The following is a 6,122-nucleotide window of genomic DNA, read 5'->3' on the forward strand; positions in this document are numbered from 1 at the left end:
ACAACCCTGAGATCAAGACCTGAGCTGAGATCAACAGTCAGATGCTTAACCAACTGAGCCACCCAGGTTCCCCTATTCTGGAGTGTTTAAGCTAGATCATTTATGGGGATCCATGAAAAAACACATGTTTCATCAGCATGATTTCATACCATGATATATACTTCTAAAGTGATTGTCCATGTAGGTTCTGTGACAATATTGCCTTTTTAGCACAGACACACATATATACAAAATAGGAAAATAAGGGAAAAATCCCATCCAGTGTCTTAACTTCATTCAAGATCACGCCAACTCATCTCTTGACAAGTCAAATGTCCCATGTGAAAGGACACTGAACTGCCCAAGGCATTTGGTGAAGTTCAAATAAATCTGCCCTTGACTTTAACGGAGAGATGATCAGGTGGAGGAGCTGCTCTGGCTTAGAAGGCTCTTTCAAGAACCACAGACATGTGGGTGCACCCCAGCACAAGAAAGGAAGTCCCTGCAACCTTAAAAGGATTTCGAGGAGTAATGACAACATAATAGCCATACTTTTGGTTTTGCATTAGTGGAAGAATGAATTTCTAAAATTATGATAAGCAGGTTCCTGTGGTTCTTTAGCTCACATTCATGCTTCATCTAGTGAAGAGGAGAATAGAAATAAAGGGGAAAAGGTAAGCACAATATTTCATTACCCTCTTCCAAGGCTTCCTAAACAAATGAACAACTTCCTTGTGGAGGCTTTCCTTGGCTATTCCTTCTTCTCCACTTTGTTTTATTTTTGCATAATATTTATGCCTTATTTTGTTTATTGCCTGTATCCACTTCACTGGAATCTGTGCTCCATGAAGTCATGGATTTCTGTCCACACTGTTCATAACTATTGCCCCCATGCCTAGAGAGTTTCTGGCACTGAGTAGGTGCTCACTAAATACTCGTTGAAAGAATGAATAAATTCTTATTAGATTACTGCCGTCCCACATTCAGTGATAATTAGTATATTTTATGCAGTTTTGGAATTATGTCCCCCCTAAATATATCAATAAAATATTTAGGGAGTTGGACTGAAGTGGAATGTTTACCAGTCTGCTTATTTCTGGCTTTAAGATGAGGTAATTTAGTCACTGAGAGCTGCAGCTCTGGAGTTGAGCTGTCTAGGTTTGAATCCTGACTCTGCTGCTTACTAGCTTTGAAATCTCCAGCAAGTTAATTCTCTGTCCCTCAATTTTCTCCTCTGTTAAATGAGATAATAATAAGGTGGCTCTGAGTATCAAATGTATCTAAATGGGGTCTTGCACATAGTACAGAAGAATAACATTTATTGTGGTTGCTTTCCTGTGAGTATCCTGAGTTATTTCTTCCATCAATGATGCTTTCCATAGGCCATGAACACACACTTACATTTGTATTCTTGACTTAAATCTGAATTTCTTGGAATATGTAGCTGCATGACCCTTATGAACATTGGAAGGTACAATTTGAGTACAGGAAAAAAGGAAGGGCACTCTTTGGACATTGAAGCCCAGGTCACAACAACAATGAAATAATAACTATTATTTGTTTAATATTTTAAATCTATCTATTCACCCTTTTACCTATCTACCCATCCATCTATATACCTATCCTACTGTAATTGTATGGCCTTATCTCTGAAGTTACTTGTTTATGGATGTTTCTTGTTTTAAAGAATAAACCACCAAACACACATATAGCAATTACTTTATGCCAGGTACCATTCTCAACACTTAGAGAAAATTTCCCATTTGCCAGCGTAAACACCCAGGTATTTGCTCACTTCTTTAGAAATTGTTTCTAAAAATTTCAAACTCAGAACACACTTGCATGTATAGTTAATGTTATTGTTCTTATTTGTTCTGATTGAGCCATATAGGTTTTATGTGAACATATTCCTGCCTTCTGGAGTTAATAGTGGAGGTCCATCACCATGGTCCTCAGTAATAATTAAATAATAATGTGTAAACACAACCCAACATCTCTGAGGATTTTTAAGGGACTCACAATTTTCCGTAAGGTTCCTAGCTGCCTGCTTCTCCACATGTACCTCCTCCTAACATCCCTCGCAGTGTGAACAAGCCCCATTCTCTCTGAAGGGCTCCACCTGGGACCTTCATCTGTCTTCTTTCATGCCCCCTGGAGCACTAATTTTACAAAGCTGTTACTTGTAGCCGACTTTTACTGATCTTTTGAGGGAGGAATGGCATGGTGGAAGAAGATGGGGTGAAAGGAACAGGATAACAGTAATTTTGACAAAGAACACAAAATAACCTTCAACAATTTCAGACATCACTAGACCTAGCATTTATGACCATTTCCCACCACTGACAATTTCTCACTGCCTGTTTCCTACCATATCTTGAGGTTCCTGTCTTCCATAACCACTTTTGCTTTCCTTTCTCCCTATTTTCCAGGCCCTTTACTCATCTACTCACTCTTATCTTCAAGGTTTCCCCCAGAAATATGAATATATTCTTACTCCCCACCTCACCCCAGGCAATGACAAGGGGGGGCTTTCTTAACCAAGATAATCATCTTATTATGATCTTTTCCTTAACAGAACCATCTACCCCAGGATTGAATTATGATATTCCTTATGGCAGTTCCAGAATTTCTATGTAGAATGGGCTTTGTAGGGATTGTCTAATGGAAAGGGAATTAAGAAAATTTATCTTGAAATTATACTTGCATAGCAAGCAGACTATTTTTAACTTAATCATGCAGCAAAGTCCTGGCAGAAAGCAAAATTCTGTTTAATGGGGTTTAAGTAAAGAGACTTTAATTAAGGACGTGTCTCCAGAAGTGTGGGCAGGTTAGAGAAACCAAAAACAAACACTGAGGCACCCAGGGACAGCGCCAGTGGGAAGCCATTACACCCCTAGGCCTGAAGGAGCAAGGGAAGGAAATAGTGTCTCTGAGCCTGGTGACAGCTGGAGCCATGGAAGAGCCAGGAGGAGCTGTTATCATAGGGGTTATAGGCACCAAAGCAGGGAGGGAGTGGGGAAGGAAATACCCTGATCTCCCATTCCTCTTGCTCTCCCAGATGCTTCTCATGGGCTGAACCCAACTAGAAGCCAGATGGCAGGGGAGCCTTGCTGAGGTCATTTGCCAGATTCCCTGTCCATGCTCCAGAACAAATGGGGTGGGTTTGGGTGATGGAGAATAACCAGAACAGATAATGTATTTATTTGGGCCTCACTTTGAAAGCAGAAACTGAGGAAGATTAAGGATGGCTCAACCACTGCTGGCCACTTCCTAAAAAAGAGAGAGGGAGAGAGGGAAGCAAACCATAAGAAACTCTTAACTATAGAGAACAAACTGAGGGGTTGCTGGAGGGGGTGGTGGGGGGGGATGGGCTAATTGGGTGATGGGCATTAAGGAGGGCACTTGTGATGAGCACTGGTGTTATACGTAAGTGATGAATCACTAAATTCTATACCTGAAATCAATTTTACCATATATGTTAACTAAATAGAATTTAAATTAAAATTTGAAATAATAAATAAATAAATAAAAGGCAGAAGCAAATTCAGTTAAGTTTTAATTCACACAGAAATTTTCCCCTCCCAATACACTGGAAGATTGTTGGGAGATAGGTTAGGCCACCCCACCTTCCCTACTTTTGGGAGAAGCTCTGAGTTACAGGCAGAACAAGGGCAAGGGAAGTATTCAGTGTTCACCTTGTCTTATCACCAAGATTCCTACGTCCTTTCTGCCACAAGTTAGCTTACACAATCTGTGTTGTAAGAAATAGAAAAGCATTTTTTTTAAAAGATTTTATTTATTTATTTGACAGAGAGATAGAGAGACAGCACAAGTAGGCAGAGTGGCAGGCAGAGGGAGAGGGAGAAGCAGGCTTCCTGCTGAGCAGGGAGCCCGATGCGGGGCTTGATCCCAGGACCCTGGGATCATGACCTGAGCCGAAGGCAGCCGCTTAGCTGACTGAGCCACCCAGGCATCCCGAAAAGCAATTTTTGAAGCATAAAATTAAGCTGCAACAACCAATCCAGAAGTCAAGCTAAGCACCTGGAGAAGCCAACACAATTGAGGATGTACACTTTTGAACTCTAAATTCTTTTTTATTGCTTCTAAATTCAAGATCTCAACCAACCATGAGAAGAGTTTACATTACTCTGAAATCAGTGAGACAAAAGCAAATTACTAAAATAGATAAGAGAATGGATACAGGATCGATTCTTTCCTCAGGGCTGAATATTAATATGAAGGATGTCTGTTTCTTCACAAAGAATGGATGATGCAATATAAACCCCTAGGTGCTTCCAGCCAACTTGGTTGCCTGCCTGGCCCTCCTTCATCTGGTTGTGTCTGCAATTGCCAAGGGAGTGGTGGAAGAATTTCTGGAAGACAGTTTCAACTGAACTCCTTAGATGGGTCGGTGACTACCTCAACTCTTGGGAGCATGCAGATATGGCTCTGACCTGCAGGTACCTGGGGTGTACTATGGTGTCAAAGAGAGAGTGTCATGGCTCACAGCTTCCAAAACCCCTGTAATTTCCTCTAAGTACTGAAAGTGATAAAGATGTCTTTTGTTATTTTAATGAGGTGACTTTTGGAAAGCATCTAAGGATGGTTACTAGGAAAACCAACCATGTGATTAGAGGGTTGGAACTTTCAGTCCCACCCCCTGACTTCTGGGGACAGGAGTGGGGTTGGAGGTTGGATCAATCCCCAATGGTTAACAGTGTAATCAATCATGCCTATGTAATATAACCTACATAACCCCCAAAAGGTGAGGGTTCAGAGACCTTCCATTTTGGTGAACATTTGGAGGTTCTGGGAGAATGCCTGCCCAGAGAGAGCATGGAAGCTCCAAGCCCTTTCCTCATACCTCAACTTATCTATCTCTTCTTTCTGTTTCTGAGTTATATCCTTTTATAGTAAACTGATAACCTAGTAAATAAAACATTTCTCTGAGTTCTGTGAACTGCTCTAACAAATTAGTCATACCTGAGGAGGAGGTCTTGGGATCCTCTGATCATATAGCCAATCAGTCAGAAGTACAAGTTACAATCTGGACTCGTGACTAGCATCAGATGTGAGTGGAGGATTAGGGGAGAGTCTTGTAGGACTGAATCCTTAACCTGTGGAATCTGATGGTATCTTTTGGTAGATAGCCATCAAATTGAGTTGAATTGTCAGATACTCTGCTGATGTCCAAGAATTTCTTGGTGTTGTGTGGGAAGTTCAGCTCTCCCACCTAATACACATGTTGGAATTGGGTCCAGGAACCCCAAAATTATATAAGAATAAATTTAATTAGCCAGTACTCTTGGTTGGATGTAACGAAACCCGATTCAAACCAGTGTAAGCCAGCAATGTCCACAATAGCCAAACTGTGGAAAGAGCCGAGATGCCCTTCAACAGATGAATGGATAAAGAAGATGTGGTCCATATATACAATGGAATATTACTCAGCCATCAGAAAGGATGAATACCAACTTTCGCGTCAACATGGATGGGACTGGAGGAGATTATGCTAAATGAAATAAGTCAAGCAGACAAAGTCAATTATATGATTTCACTTATAATTGGAACATAAGGAATAGCATGGAGGACATTAGGAGAAGGAAGGGAAAAATGAAGGGGGGGGAATCGGAGGGGAGAAGAACCATGAGAGACTATGGACTCTGAGAAACAAACTGAGGATTTTAGAGGGGAGGGGGGTGGGGGGTTGGGTTAGCACGGTGATGGGTATTAAGGAGGGCATGTACTGCATGGAGCACTGGGTGTTATATGCAAACAATGAATCATGGAACACTACATCAAAAACTGATGATGTAATGTATGGTGACTAACATAACATAATAACATAAAATTTAAAAAAAAAGCTTAAGCCAGGAAAAAAAATTGGCTTATTTAACCTAAAAGTCCAAGGGATGATAACTTCCAGAATAGAACCAGGTACCTAAAATGAAGGTATCATTCTCTACATTATTAATTTACTAATTCTGCTTTTTTTGGTATTAGTTTTAATTTGTAGGCTGGTTGTGTCTACACAATGGAGAAGATGAGTCCTGACAGCACCAGATTTATATAGTCCTTCTAGTTCATGACCTCAAATGAGTAAATAACCCTCTCTCCTTGATCATCCATATCAATCCTAGAAA

The sequence above is a fragment of the Neomonachus schauinslandi genome, chromosome 8, assembly GCF_002201575.2.
Source record: "Neomonachus schauinslandi chromosome 8, ASM220157v2, whole genome shotgun sequence".
NCBI lineage: Eukaryota > Metazoa > Chordata > Mammalia > Carnivora > Phocidae > Neomonachus > Neomonachus schauinslandi.